Source organism: Triticum dicoccoides, chromosome 3A (genome assembly GCF_002162155.2).
Source record: "Triticum dicoccoides isolate Atlit2015 ecotype Zavitan chromosome 3A, WEW_v2.0, whole genome shotgun sequence".
Lineage (NCBI taxonomy): Eukaryota > Viridiplantae > Streptophyta > Magnoliopsida > Poales > Poaceae > Triticum > Triticum dicoccoides.
In genome coordinates this window covers 112,657,870-112,674,495 of record NC_041384.1, presented here as the reverse complement: position 1 = coordinate 112,674,495, position 16,626 = coordinate 112,657,870, and positions in this window count along the sequence as shown.

Below are 16,626 nucleotides of genomic sequence, written 5' to 3'. Positions count from 1 at the left end.
CGTGATGTGTGAAATCAATACTCCTAGCAACCCCATTACTTGGTGGTTAATGGACGGTAATCTCATTTTTGGTGTGTTGATTATGGAATCATCGTTCTAAGATTGATCGTGCTACCTAGTACATTTTCCTGGTGCACTCTTCGATCAAGAGTTGGGATTATGTCTATCCTTGCTTATTTGATCATATAATCTTGCCTAAAGAGCAAGATTGATCTCGAGCTTAGTAACATGTCGGTGGTTCGTGATTTTCCGAATATCTTCTCAGAAGTATTACCAGGTTGTCACCTGACTGCTATGTGGAGTTCGTGATCAAGTTGGTTTTTCCATAAACCACTCCTTCTCTAAGAATCTGTGTTGGATACCCCTGAGCTAGTTGGTTAAGCCAAACAACAACTTTGCGAGTTGGAAGATAAAATCTTGTCTAACTTAGTTCGTTCCAAAAGGATATCCATGTGTTTGTGTGTTAGTTCAAGAAAGATGATATCTTCATTGATTGGTCCCTGTGATCAGTTGTTGGACCTATTGTGTTATCAAAACTTTGATTTGAGTATGGGCTATCACCAAATCAAATCAGTACCAACGATGTCGTAGTGTTGTCTTACTTGTGGTTGATCCCTCGAGCATACATCATTACATCTTTTGGCCTCATCAATGCTATCATATTGTTCACATAATCATGTAACCCCATCTTATGGAAATCTTGATAAATTGTTGTTGAGCCCATCGACAACGTCTTTATCTCCTGCATGATTCATGTTGAACATTAAGCTAGTGTTGGAAACTTTTGAAAGCATTTCTTCATGCTAGCTCATGAAGCATATGTTTGGATGAAAGGAGTGACTTCCTCTAATTCATGTGCATTTGATGCAAGTTGCCTCCGTGAATTCAAGAGACTTTATTTTTGCCTCCTCTGGAATCATCCCAAGTTAGTCATGCACGTGCGAAGTGCTCTATGGTTTGATAGGTTGGCCGCCTCCACTCCATATGTGTTCCTAGCACACCAAGCCACTGATTAATTTGTTCGAGAAAAAGGAGTTGATGTGTGAATACTAGTTCATGTACACGATCCCAATATCCTCGCTGATGCTTCCCAACTCGAACTCGGTAGTGTTTTGTTGTAAGACTACCATGTGGTCATGCTTGTCTGGGACAGCGTGTTCACATGTTTGTAGCAGAACCAGCTCATGTTTTGGATCTTGCTATCGTAGTTCATTCTTGAGAATCTCGCAACGCCATCCCGTTGATTTGTGTTGCTACCTTTCTTTTTCCAGACATGTTGTCTGAGATATCCTGTTACCAACCAGATCTGAATCTCATGCAGGTATGATGGTTGGGTCATTCCTAGCATTTGCATTTTATTCCCAGCTTGCACCTCAGTAATTGTTGTTCAGGATCATCTTCAAAAGTGGGCTTACCATGGGTCCCATCCATCTCCGATGATAAGCAAAATCATCCATTACGTTGTCTTCAACAAGGTAGTCCACATCGTCCACCCTAGCCCGAGTATGTCATTCTTTCGAACTCCTTCAAACGTTCCATTAAGAATTGCCTCAGGATGGTATGAAGAGTTTCAATGATCTATGGATCAAAAGTAATTATTTTTGCCACTTAAGGGAATAATCCTATGAGTCACTTCCTCTAGGGTGCCACGTTATGGAATCGTGGTAATTATCTCCTCGCTACTTTGAACCCATCCGCCATCTTCTTAAGCGTGTAATAGTTGCCTACCAAACGAACTTCACCATCCGTTACTATCCATCCGTCTTGATGTATGTTTTGTGTCCCAACTCAATAGATGTTTCAACGTCTCACTCCATGAGTTGATCTTGAGTGCTCGTTCTTCGAGGAAATCGTTTCATGTAAAGTTTCCTACTGTCGTCATCGTTGGATGAAGATCTTGAAAGCAAAAACGTCAAGGTCAATATGAAGCAATGAATCAACATCCTCGAGAAGGACATCTAGATCGTGAAGATTGTGTTAGCTTGTGTCGCTCTGTGTTCCTACCTCACGACTTGAATCTCGAGACGAGATTCTTGTTTAGTGGGGGTGAGTTGTCACAACCCTAGAACTGCTTGTATTTAGTTGCATCTGTGATCATCCATGGATCATGTTTAAATTTATGAAATTTGAATTGGGGATGTTCAAACCCTAGCACCAAATGAATTCAACTAGGTTCAAATAAAAATATTTTCAATGAACCCAAAATGCCCTTCAAAAATGTTCATTATTTATCGAAAAAGGTTAAAACCTTTACCAGAGGGCATGCACATTTTTCCAAGGCATTTATGGTCTTTGAATTAACTCATATTGTATTTGAATTGGAGCTATTAATTCCTATAAAATATTTGGTAGCTCCAAATATTCTGAAACATTTTGTGGAGCTTTGGAATAATCCATATTACTTCTACAATAAATCTCAGAAGCTACAAAAATATTTGGTTAGCAAACCAAATTCAAAACAATTACAGAAATAGAAAACAGAAATGGAAAAGAGAGAGAGAGAAAGAGGAAACCTTACCGTGCAGCCCACCACTGTAGTGGCCTACTGGCCAAAACCAGCCCGACCCACTAGGGGCAGCACTGTCTTCTTCCTCCTGCCATGAGGAGAAGCAGCTGCGTGCCCGATGCGCAGGCGAGCCGCGCTGGATCCTCCCTGCCTGCGTGCCCCCTCGACTGCCTGGTCGCCTCCACGCGTACCACGCCGCCCCCTCCACCCTCTCTCACTCTCCCTCGAGCTCTCCCCCCTCCTCTGCTCTCTCCCTCACATCACCCGAGCGCCACCGTCGCCGTCGCTCGCTGCCGCCGTGGACACAGCCACTGCCTCGCCTCGCCGATGCGCTCAAAAGCTCCGCCTCGATGCCCCCGTCCTCTAAGAAGAGCCATGCGACGCCGGACGCCCTGCATCACCGGCTACCTCGCCTTCTTCCTCCTCTGCCGCCGGAGATCACCGTCGTTGCCCCGACCGTTCCAGCCCTTCCTCGAGCCGCTAACCATCCCTGCAGCTCCGAGGTGAGCCGCTGAACCAATCCCCCCTTGCCCCGTCGCCCCTCGCGCCCGCTAGCCACCTTCCTGCGAACACCCGACGTCGTCGTCCGCCATGGCCGACGAGCTCCATGCTCTCTAGCCCCTCCGCTCAGACCAGTCGCTCCGGCGTCCTTCTGCTACCCCGTAGGTGCCGCCTAGCCCCTCTGTTTTCTTGCCCGAGCACCGTAGCCGCATCCCCGCGTGTGTCCGAGCTCCGGCCGCCGCCTGGCTTGACGCCACCGCTGTTGCCGTCCACCTCACTCCCTCCCGTGGCCACCATCGGATGTGCCGCACTGCCAGCAACCCATAGCCGCAAACCGTGCTCGAAACCGTCTCCAGTAGCGCTTCCCGCGTCATCTCCGTCGTCGGCTTTGGTCGCCGCCGGCTGAACTCCGGCGAGGCTGACGTGGCGCCGTCATTAGGGGCTAATCACCCCGCTAACTAAACTATGTGCCACTGACAATGGGCCCCACGCCCTATTTAATCCCAGTTTTGTTTCTATTTAGGTTAGTTTAAAACCCAGCGAGACCCACATGCCTGAGTTGACCCCACTGACCTGGCCGTTGACTAGGCCCACACGTCAGCGACCCTAACCAGCACCGTGACACTGACCAGTGGGACCCACTGGTCAGGTTTGACCTGGACCAGCCCCTTTGACATGCTGATGTCATGCTTACACATTGCTGATGCAGTAAAGGAATTTCTGGATTAAATCTAATTCAGGAAATTCCAAAAATTACCAAAGCTTCAAAAATTCATAGTAAATCAAACTTAACTCCAAATGAAATAAATTATATATGAAAAATTATCAGAAAAATTCAAGGAATCCATCTGTACCATTTTCATGCATGTTTGAACAATGTTTGTCCTCTGTTTTGGGCAAAACAAATAAAGGGCATTTAAATAATCATATATGGAGTTGGAATTTGAATCATGTATCCAAACCAACTTCATTTAAATCATAGCTAGATGCATTAGCTCAAATCACAGCATATTGCCATGTCATGATCATGCATCATATTGTGGCATTGCATTGATTTTGTTCTTTCTCAATTGCCGGTGTTTGTCCCCTCTCGGTAGACGTGTACTGACGACGAGAACGATGACACCGATGAAGAGCTATAATATCTTCAGAAGTGCCAGACAAGCAAAAAACCCCTTGGTCATTTCGATACAATCCCACTCTCTCACTCCTGCTCTCTTTTACTGCATTAGGACAACAATGTTTCAACTGTTACATGCTGTGGTAGCTGAACCCCTTTCCTCTGCATGACCTGTCATTGCCACAGTAAATAGATGAAACCCACTAGCATGAGTAGGAATTGTTTGAGCCCTGATGTGCCTACTCATTCATGCTTGTTGTCATGCCTGCTACTACTTAGAGTTGAGTCAGATCTGATTCATCGGGAATGAACTGGAACATGGTGAACATGTCCTACCGTTGAGAGCTATGTGTGTGAACACGATTTGGTAAAGGTAGCAGTGAGAGGCCATGTAGGAGTACATGGTGGGTTGTCTCATTGCAGCCGTTCTCAGAAACTGAGTTCTGTGTTTGTGATCCATGAACAGTTACTACCACACATTGGGTTTTGGTAACTCGGCCCCTCTCGGCTTATTAATCTACTCGATCTCTGTCCAGGAGTTGCAACTAGTTTCTGGTGTTTGTAGGTAGTGTTAGTAGTCTACCAAGTGGCACCCGGTACAGGTGGGCTTGGGACAGACTAAGCACAGTGGCACGGTGTACCAAGTGGCACCTGGATGGTGGGCTTGGGAACCCTGCACACATCGTTTGGGGCCATGAGCGACACCCCGGCCGGATCTCCTTGCGGATGAAACCCGAATAGGCGATAGACCTGGACGAGAGACTTGTGTGGTTAGTCAGGTCATGGCCGACACCCTCACCCGGCTTCCGCTTGAAGATTGCCGAGGTACATGACGTGTACTGGGCGATAAGTGGCGAGAGCATGTGTGAAGAAGTACACCCCTGCAGGGTTATCATTATCTATTCGAATAGCCCGATTCCTCAGATATGGAAACTTGGACCCCTTGCATAGTTCATAGACAAGTGAAAGTGAATACTTTAAAATGCGCAAGATAAGCATGAGTGGTATGGATGGCATTCTCGTAGGAAGACGGGAGCGGATCCATAGTGGTGTATTGATATGGTGAATATGTGGACTCGTGTGCGCCACCACAAAGAGTTATTTGCAGTCGTAGTTCAGGATAGCCACCGAGTCAAAGTTGGCTTGCTGCAGTTAAACTCCACCACCCCTTTGTTGATACCGATGCATATGTAGCTAGTTCTGATGTAAGTCTTGGTGGGTACATTTGTACTCACGTTTGCTTAATTTATGTTTTTTGCAGAGAGACTTCAGTCTCGCTAGTAGTTCTGTGTGGACTTCGAGGTTTAGCTTGATACCTCAGCTATGATCTTGTGCCCTCGGCAGGATCTGGTAGATAGTCAGGCTTCTCAGCCTTTTTTCATTTGTAGAAGTCTGTACTCAGACATGTTAAGCTTCTGCATGTGCCTTGACTTGTATGCTCTGAATGTTGGGTCATGAGACCCATGTTTGTTTTATGTGGCTCTTCGGAGCCTAATGAATAAATACTTGAGTCGTAGAGTTATGTTGTGGTGCCATGTTGTATTTACACATATCGAGCATATTGTGTGTATGATTGAAATGCTTGCTATGTGTGGGATCCGACAATCTAGTTGTTTATTCTTGGCAGCCTCTCTTATGGGGAATTGTAGTCTAGTGCTGAGCCATAGTAGTCCGCTACAGCCCGGTTCACCGGAGTCCTGCTAGCCCAACAGTACTGCTTAGGACACTTGACTGGCCGGCATGTGTTTCACTTCGTTCCTGTGTCTGTCCCTTCGGGGAAATGTCACGCGGTGACATCCGGAGTCCTGCCTAGCCTGCTACAGCCCGGATTCCCGGAGTCCTGTTAGCCCAGTGCTACAGCCCGGATTCACACGCTGCTGACCGACATGCTCGATGTGATTCATGTATGCCTGTCCCCATAGGTTGGTGCCGCTTTGGGTTCACGACTAGCCATGTCGGCCCGAGTTCTCTGTCATATGGATGCTAGCGACACTATCATATACGTGAGCCAAAAGGCGCAAACGGTCCCAGGCCATGATAAGGCGACACCCGTGGGAATACCATGCGTGAGGCCGCAAAGTGATATGAGGTGTTACCGGCTAGATTGATGTGACTTGGAATCGGGGTCCTGATACGCTGTCATGGGAAAAGCCGCCGGGGGCTGACTTCGTGCCGATGATTGCCAAGGTCGATGCTTACTTGGTGGGGTGGCGGGCGCGCCTTCTCTCCCCCGCGGGGCGCCTGGTCCTGATCAATGCGGTGCTGGACTCTCTCCCCACGTATGCTATGGTTGTGGTCGTCCTTCCGTCGGCTGTTGTCAAGACCATGGATGCTCTCCATCGCGTCTTCCCGTGGAATGCGGCCGACTGCGCCACGAGAGCTTAGTGTTTGATTGTATGGAGCTAGGTCTGCAGGGCGAAGAGCGAAGGTGGTGTTGGGGTGCGGGATCTCGCTACCCAGAATACGTGCTTGCTGCTTGGGATGCTTCATCGTCTCCACTCGTCGAAGTCCCGGTGGGCGTCGTGGATATGGACGAAGCTGAATGGGCGATCCCTTCTCCACCCTGGCAGCTGCCGCCTTGCTGGGGCGCATGGGCGATCTCTCCGTGGCATGCTGCCGCTTTACCGTGCCATGACCCGTGTGCGTGTGAAGGACGGTCGGAGGACCTCCTTCTGGCATGGCTGGTGGCTGCCTTGCGGCCCCCTGAGTGTCGCCTTTCCGGCTCTACACTCGCATACCACGTGCCCCGAGGCCACCGTGTCTCAAGTGTGGGAGTCGGGGCTCGACCACATCCTGGTCCCAAGGTTCATCGTGGCTGGCGCTAGGGAGCGCGCGGCCCTGCTCGCCCTCCTACCTGCTGCCCAAGCGACGCCAGGCGTGGATGAGAGGGTCCTGCCGCTCTGTGGGCATCCACGGACGGGGGCCCTTGTCACGAGCTGCGCTTACGCCCTGTTGCGCTTTGGCGGGCGCCTCTCGCCGCATGCGGCCTTCATTGGGAGGGGGGGCGCCGTCGTGGGTGAAATTCTTCAGCTGGCTGCTTGTCCACGCCGGTCAACACCCTGGATGTCCTCCTTCGGAAAACCATTGTTGATCGGGCGGGGGCCGGATGCCCCGTCTGCTCGGCCGAGCTAGAAACTGCGGACCACCTGATGTTTGGCTGCCCGTTCGCGGGCGTGTTCTGACGCGCCGTGGGGGGCGCGGTGATCGCGACGAACACTTCGGTGGATAGGCTCCACGCCCTCGATGTGAGGGCAGCTGTCGGAGAGGCCTCTCCTGACGCCTTTGTCCTCCTTTGCTGCTGGCACCTATGGAAGCATCGGAATGGTGTGGTCTTTCAAGCTATGGTGTCGTCTCTAGATCGGGTGTTAAGTTGCTGTCGCGAGGATGCTGCTCTCTGGCGGGAGCGGTTACGTCTAAGTGATCGCTCGCATGTTGATGCTTGCGTGAGTGCGTTGGTGCGGTGATCTAGTCTGTGTTGTTAGATCTCCCCCCTAAGAGTGCGTTGATGTTTGTAAAAATGAGGGCCTTCCCCCCTTCCTTATGGTGATTTGGCAATAAAATACAGGTGGAGGGATTGTTATCCCTCCCCCTGTGACAGTTAAAAAAAAATCTTCATAATTGTACATTGTCTTTTGCGGGCCGAAACAATGAGAGATTACAATTGTGACCTTATCACCTCTTGTCGCTTTTCAAGATTTCACATTGCTGGATCGCCTCCTGTCTTGGTCCATCGCCCTCCGACTACCATCCTCCCACTAGCAGCAGAATAACGTAAAGCAGCATCGGTGCGTGTGCCAGCGAGCCGGCAAGGGTGGCTTTCAGAGAATACGAATCCGCATTTTCCAGCGAGCCGGTTCCTCAGTTTCGGTTATCCGTTTCTCTTAGGCGAGAAGCACAGAGAGAGGTCCCTGCTTCTTTTTCATTTCTTTTTTTGAGAAACTCCCTGCTTCTTTTCATATTCCCCACCTTCGGGCCGAAGGCGACGTGCATCGAAACTTCCCGTGGGCTTCCGAGCCGACCCACACTAGGCCTGGTAGTGCTCCAAAGTTTGTTCCGCCCCAAAGATCAACATCAGGCGCATGGGAATTATGGGGGCACGACGACTTTGTCTCGACTGGGACTTCCTATATGCCTGCCGTTCGCTGCGTCCAACAGCAGCGGGACGAACAGGGGCGACCCGACCTGGTCATCCCACCAGCGGCGGTAGTCATGCACTGCAGCACGAGACTATAGCAAGGTGCACTTTTCAACAAAACAAACTTCGAATGGTACAAACAAATTTCCAAATTTTCAACAAAATTTAATATTTTTGAGCCGTTATCGAAAAACACGAACACAAATCTGATACTCTGACGGGAAGGGACGACGCTTTGATGCAAAATACGTCGAATAGAATATTCCGCTTGTCCACGACGAACTTTTTCGTTTATTTCTAGTGCGGGCCTTTTTGTTTTGTTTTGTTGTTTTTGATTTTGAATTATGTTTATGTTTCGAAATGCTCTCCTCATATGTATATGTTTTTTACTTTGTTTAGTTTTTTTCCTGAATTCACTGAGTATTATAAATAGTTAGGGGAATGCAATTTTTTTTGTTCTCGTGGTTTAAAAAAATGTGTCTACGTTTACAAAAAATGTTTGTGACTTTCAAAATAAATGTTTACGCATCTAAAGCATGTTCAAGCAGTGTATTTTTTTTCTTTGCGTCAGTCTTTTCAAAAATATCTTTGTGGCATTTAAAAATGTTTATACATTTAAAATTATGTTCATGACATGTTGAAAAATATATTTCTTCATGTATTGAAATATGACCAATGTATATAAAATATCATATGTATTAAGAAAAATCAAGGTGTATTTGAAATAAATCATCATGTATTACTGAAAAATGTTCAAAGTCAATCTGATTATTTTCACATGTATTAAAAATATATTCAATGTGTATTTGAAAAGGATTTATAATGTACTCAAAAAAGTGTTCAAACAAGTATATTGAAAAAATATGATCATTACTCTTTAGAAAAATGCTCAACGTGTATTCAACTTTTTTTAACATGTACTCATGCAAAATGTTCAAATATTTATTTTGAAAAAAATCGTCATTCTTTATAAAAATGCTCACGTGTATTCAACTTTTTTGAACATGTACTCAAGAAAAATGTTCAAATGTTTTTTTTTTAAATCGTCATTCTTTAGAAAAATGTTCAACGTATAACTAAAAAATATTTAGCATGCATAAAAAATAGGTACAACCTGTATTAAAGAAGTCGACATGTATTTGAAAAACAAAAATAATTAAAAGAGAAAATGGACAGAAAAGGGTGAAAGGAGAAACCGATGAAAACTATAAAATAACAAAATAAAAAAACAGTGTAAAACTCCCCAAAACGGTCAGAATTAATGGAAGGTTCCACCAATCGATGTAGAACCTTCGCAAAACCGCTCGTGTACGTGATAATTGGGCCCGCTCATCCTAATGCTCGCCTAGTGTGAGACGGTACTCGGGCTCGTAGCACGGCATCGCAAAGACTCTATAGTCTATATCGCTCCCCGCGAGCAATATCTAACGACACCTGGTTTCTTGCTAGTTGATACGTTCGCTCCGGCGTGGCGGTCCTACTAAGGCAGATTTCAGGAAGCTACTGGAAAATTCTGTCCCGTTTTGGATGGTTCTAGAAGATTTTTCTATTCATGTTTCTTCTGCATCAATTTTCTTGGATTGTAGTAGGCCATTATTTTCATTTGTTTCTCAGCCGTTTCCTGATTTCTAGCCTTTTTAATTTTTTTCCCAATTCACGAGCATGTTTTGATCCGAGAACTTTTTTCTAATTCGCGATAGTTTTTTGGATTCGCCACAAACATATTTCGAATTCGTGAATAATTTTTGGATCTGCAGATTTTTTTCAGTATGTGATTTTCCTAATTCACAAATATTTTTTTGAATTGATGGAAATTATTTGAATTTGAGTCCATTTCTCGAATTCTTGAACATTTTTTGAATTCAGATTTTTCCTATTTCATTAACATTTGTTAAATTCACAAATATTTTTTTGAATTCATGAATAATTCTCGATTTGAATCTTTTTCAAATTCACAAACATTTTCAAATTCATGAACCTTTTTCCGAATTCACGAAGTGATTGAAAAAGTTGAAAAACACACTCTCGATATCTGAAAAGCGCTCGGTGGTGATGCTTTCAGACTGTGCTTTCATCATCCTTGGGAATTTTTTTTTAAAACGGAGGCAAAAGATTTGCCTCATCAATTAAATAAGGAGAGAATAGAGTTTAGAGTGTTACAAGAAACCCACACTTGCACACGACATGACAACTACTCACGTAACATAATATGTCCCAGTTTTTTAGCGCCCGCAGATATCCAAAGCTTCGCCTCCTCTAAAATGGTGTGAAGGAGAACGGGTGGTGGGCTGGTGGCACACATCATCCTTGGGATATTTAGAAGACTATATATCATAGTGCGAGAAGGTACTTGGTCTCGTAGCACAGGAGAGCACAGACTGTATATCACTCTCTGCGAACAATATTTAACGACCGCCCACAGTGACTGCCACAAGGGGCGGCCTATAAAACATATATTTTTAATTCGTGCACTCGCCCGGACTATACACCTAGTTTCTTGCTAGTTGATATGTTCGCTGCGACGTGACGAGCCTACTAAGGCGGATTTCAGGAAGGTACTAGAGTATTTTGTCCCGTTTTGGGTGGTTCTCGAAGATTTTTCTTTTTCATGTTTTTTTGCATCATTTTTCTTGGTTTCTAGTGTGCCATTTTTTCCATTTTTTTCTCAATCAGTTTCTGGATTTCCTGCCTTTTTTTCATTTTCCCAATTCAAGAGCATTTTTTAATCCAAGAATTTTTTTAATTCATGAAAGTTTTTTGAATTCACCACAAACATATTTCAAATTGGTGGAAGTTTTTTGAATTCAACACAAACATATTTCATATTCACGAACAGTTTTCGGATCTGCGAACAATTTTTTAACATGTGACTTTTTTAATTCACAAATGTTAATTTGAATTCCCGAGCATTTTTTGAATTGACGGGCATTTCTTGAATTTGTGAACATTTCTCGAATTCATGAACATTTTTACTTCACATTTTTCTATTTCAGTAACTTTTTTAAAAATTCACAAATATTTTTGAATTCGTGAATGTTTGAACCTTTTTTTCGAATTCGTGAACTGATTGGAAAAGTTGAAATTCAGACTCTGCGTTCATTATCCTTGGCATATTCAGAAGCAATGGATCCCCATCCAGTTTAGGAACAGTGCACACTGGCGAGGCAGGTCATTGCTTATGTTATCTTCGCAGACAGGCCATTGCTCATTACTCCTACTCTGTGCAACCCACGGTCTTGAGTATAATAAGTAAACAATGTGTGGATCGGTGCGATCTGATCCGATCGCCCACCCATGCAGGCGCTGGAGAGCTCCATCCGACTATCCGAGGTCGCCAACACGAACAGATGGGCGGCGCACTGCACGCCATGCATGAACATACACGTACGGACGGATTCGTGCTCCAGTCCAGTCTGGATGTAAGTACGCATGCAGGCCCATCAGCATTACACCTTACATCGATCCGTCCGTCCGCTGGTCCACTGGCGAGGAAATGGATCTCACAATTTAGCTCCGGCCGGTTTTCACATGAACCACTCTCCCGTCCGGCATTTGGTTCTGAACTTCTGATCGCCGTTTGGCTGCTCTGTGAGCTGCCAGCTACCTCGATACAACTCTGCTGATGTCTCTCTCTCTCTCTCTCTCTCTCTCTCTCTCTCTCTCTCTCTCTCTCTCTCTCTCTCTCTCTCTCTCTTTTGTGTGTGTGTGTGTGTGTGTGTGAGAGAGAGAGAGAGAGAGAGCACCCAGCGGCGAACTACTAGCCTGGCCCTTTCTTCATCTTTGTGGCGCCCAAAAGGCCCGCTAGCTATCTTTGCCCACGCACGCACGCACGTATCTGTGGTCTCCTGTCTCTTTTGCAGATGCAGATGCGCCTGGCGACGGTTGACGTGGTGCGTATCTCTTGCCCCCAACCGCAGGTCATTCTCCGTATCCTAACCACCGCCACGCCAACGGATGGATCATGGATGGATGCACCACACAGTTCCGTTGGCTATCAGCTGGGATCTCGCCGTCATGCATGTGCTCCCTCGTTTTTGGTGCACTACAGTCATGCACTGTTGTGAGGGTTACTGCCTGGACAATGATGTGCTCCGTTTTGTATCAGTGCCTCAGTGGGGGTTAAGAAAGGCCAAAAACAGTGGTGCCCGTCATGCAGAACTGTGGACGCATGAAGGAGGAGGAGGAGGGGGCGGCAGGCATTGATATATCCTCTTTTGTTGTTGTTGCGATAAGGGCATTGATATATCCACCCCGGTTGTACTTCCTATATTTGACGCTTCTAATCATGAACGCAGTGGTACGAAACGGTTATCTTAAGCTTGATTCGCTTGCCGACTCAATTCTCGCTACCGCTACGAATTTGATGTATAGTAATCTAATCTATCTATCTTAGGGAGGCAGGACAGCACGGACAATACATCTAGTACATACCCCTGCACAGGTCAATTAGTCCATCACTACACCTTACTAGAAAAGCTGAAGAATTCTAGGTCACTCAACACGCTTGGAAAATCAAATCAATTCATACCCAACCGGGGATACATCGGTACTTCGGTAGCAATCTACCCATCGGCCAGACGATCCCCTAGCTAGCTAGTGTTACAGCAGCAGAAAACCATGTGATTTTTTTCCCTCTGAAACGGAAGAAAACCATGCATGTTTCACCGCGGTAAAGAAAGAACGGGAGCTGCAGAAGAAGAGGGGCGTGCTTTACTCCGAATCCGGGGAACACGAACCCATGCCGCGCTGGATCGATCGTTGAACAGACACATGCACCCAGCGCAGCACCGCATTAACCCCGCGTGCTCGCCTCCATGCGTGCAAGTCTCGGGAGAGACCCAAGTTAACGCGCCAGGCTAGGGCTGCAGGAACGCACAGTGCTGGGAGAGGCAAAGATACGTGCTCGATCTCGCTCCCGCTCTCGTCCCGTGGCGGTAGGATTGAAGATGCGTCGCGCGCCCGCAGGTCCAGCTAGCTATCTGCAATAAGGCAATGTGCCCAAAGTGAACCGAGCATGGCAGTTCAGCGAGAGCTGGTTTTTGAATGTAGCAAGATGGAGCCCGTGCGAAATGAGTTAACCGGCCGACTGAGCGAACTCCCGTGTGCTCTTCTGAATTATCCCATGAGATGAGATGACGTGAACGTGATGTGATCGCATGTGAGCAAAAACCCAAAAAATAAAATGAAATGAAGGCGTGGGTGATCTGGCGATGTCTACTCGTGCTCGCGGATGGAAGTGGAAAGGGTTGCGCATTGCGCAATCTAACCTGGCCCGCCGCATCCTGGGGGGGTTTGGTTGTTAGCCCGAGAGCGGTTGGCATCAAGGCTGCGTGGCCCTGCGGAGGCAGCGCCGCAGCAAAAACGCCGCCTCATTCGGGAAGCGCCCGTAGCACGCACGCACGAGACTCATCGTCGTCCTGTTGCAGAAATGGCTTCCATCCATCCTATACATATCGCCGCAACTCAGCAAAGCACAGAATTACGACGAACCGTTGTGATTGGTGGGGCTGCCATGTACGTACAAAAGTGGTTAATTAATTAGGCATGCAGACTTGTACGTAGTACACACAGTTTTAATAAGTGGTTGCGGCGTCTCATCCGATCGGGCGAGCGGCGCTGTGCGCAGCATAGAGTTTTTCTTGGATCTGTGCTAGCGCCAACAGGGAGAAACGATTCCGTTTCCGGGAAGCATATGGCTGTTCACGTACCTGACGTTCAACGGGTTCAATATAGCGCCTGTTTGTCCCTTGCATCAGCTAATTAATCCCCTGCGTGCCTCGTCGCTGTCTACTAGGCTACTAGCTATGGCCGAATAGGAGAATAGGCGCCGTATAATTGGCTGCTCAACTTGCCACTAATGGTCGGCGTACCAGCCAAGACAAAGCGCCGACGTGTTTATATATGAGACCACAATTAGGGCCGCTTAAACTAGTGCCATCTTAGTGCCTCTCATTCGCCTAACAGTTTCAGCTTACTTTACTGTTTGGCTAGCCGATATTACACCTTTTTAGTTTTTACGGCTATTTTTCAAAGTAGATCGTAGAATAGAACAAGTTTACTGTAACACAATTCAGCAGATGAAAGCTAATTAAGGCAGTGTCATTTAGGCACCAGCAAATTATTTCCTACTCATAATATAAGATGTTCTAACCAATATGAGCATATTGGTTATGACATCTTATGTTATGGGCAGAGAGAGTACTACGTACTCATTCAGAAATACGCGTCATTCCGGAATACAGTTTAGTCAAAGCTCACAAATGCATACCCTAAATAATACAATTATATTTTTGTTTGCAGGGTAAATAATATCATTAGATTGACTGAAAAATTATTTTCATGATATCTTAAGTTTATAATTTTGACCAATATATCTGTGTGAGAAACTGCCTATTCCTTATTGGTTTTACTATGGGCCTGCTTATTCCTCAGGCCACTGAAAAAAAAATATCAGTGTCAGTCGACTTTACTATTTGGTTAACCGATATTCATCTTTTTTACGGCTATTTATCGAAGTAGGTCACATAATAGAATAATTTTATTGTAACACAATTCAGCAGATGAAAACTAAGGCATAATCATTTAGGCATTGTTTGGAACAAGCAAATTATTTCCTATTGCCTCCAACTCATAATATAAGATGTTATTATATAACCAATGGGCTCACATATTGGTAACACGCCATTCCAGAATATTGTGTAGTCAAAGCCCACAAATCTATACGCTAAATAATATCATTATATTTTCTGTTTGTAGGATAAATAATTGATTGTGAAAAATATTTTCATGATATTTTAAGTTCATAAATTTGACCAATATATCTGTGTGAAAGGCTGCATATTTCTTATTGATTTTACAATGGGCCTGCTTATTCCTGGTGCCACTGGAAAAGGAGTTGCTGTTAGTCGATTGTATTGTTTGGTTAACCTATATTCATCCATTTTATGGCTATTTTTTAAGCAGATCATAGAATTAAGGCATAGTCGTTTAGGCACGGTTTGGAACAAGCAAATTATTTCCTACTCCCTTCGCTCCATAATATAAGATGTTACTACAACCACTATGCTATTAGGGTACGGAGGAAAATGACATCTTTGGGGGCTTGTCCCCTCCCCTCCCGTGTCGCTCCGCGAGCGACCCGGAGGGGGAACCCTAGCCGCCGGCCCCAGCGCCCCTCCCCTCCCCTTCTTCTCCCTCGCCGCCGCCGACCCTCGCTGATGGGCAAAGCCCGTTCAGCTCTGGCGGCGGCGGGGCTTCTCTTCCCCCCTCGAGGACGGCCGGTGCGGGACGGTGGCGTTGGGCGGCGGCGGCGCTGCGTTAGCGAGGGGTGCAGCGGCTCGATGGCTGGCGGTGGCGGCGGGGTCGGCGTCGGGCGCCATGGTGAAGGGCCTCGCGGCGGTGGATCTGCGCGCTGCGCTTGGAGAGGTGGCGGCGGCCACTCAAGGCTGGATCTCCTGTTACCCTGCGGCGGGTGGCAGGAGCGGATGCGGAAGGGCGCCGGCCTGGCCGCGCGGGCAGCGGGCCGGCGGCAAGCTCGGAGCTGGCTCCCGGGACCTCCCCGCGGTCTTCGGAGCGGATCTGGCGGATGGTGGTTGTAACACCCCGGATGTAACTTACCCAATTTGTACTTCAACTCTTGCCGTTTCCGGCTTTAAGTTATTTTATTTTCTCGGGTTTGGGTTTTTGTCTCCGTGTGTTGTTGTCGTTGTCATGCATCTCATATCATGTCATCATATGCATTGCATTTGCATACATGTTCACCTCTTGCATTCGAGCATATTCCCCGTTGCCCGTTTTGCATTCCGACGCTTCGTTCTCCTCCGGTGGTCATTTCTACCTTTCTTTCGTATGTGGGGATTAAACATTTCCGGAGTGGACCGAGACTTGCCAAGCGGCCTTGGTTTACTACCGGTAGACCGCCTGTCAAGTTTTGTACCATTTGGACTTCGTTTGATACTCCAACGGTTAATCGAGGGACCGAAAAGGCCTCGTGTGCATTGCAGCCCAACACCCCTCCAATTTGGCCCAAAACCCACCAAAACCCTCTTCATCATCTAGAGCGTTCGATCACGATCGCTTGGCCGAAAACCGCACCTCATTTGGACACTCCTAGCTCCCTCTATGCCTATATAAAGACCCTTCCGAAATTCTCCTTCTCCTTCCCCCCGAAACCCTAGATCCATTCCATCCGCCGCCGACGGACATGTCCAGTTCCACTCCGCCGCCGCCACATGTCGCCACCTGATACGCCGCCGCCTAGTGCCCACTCCGCCGCCGCGCGGGCCCGCTTGGGCCCGGGGAGAGCCCTCCCGGCCCACATCGCCGCGCCCCGCCGCCCGTTGCCGTCCGCCGCCCGCGCCTGCC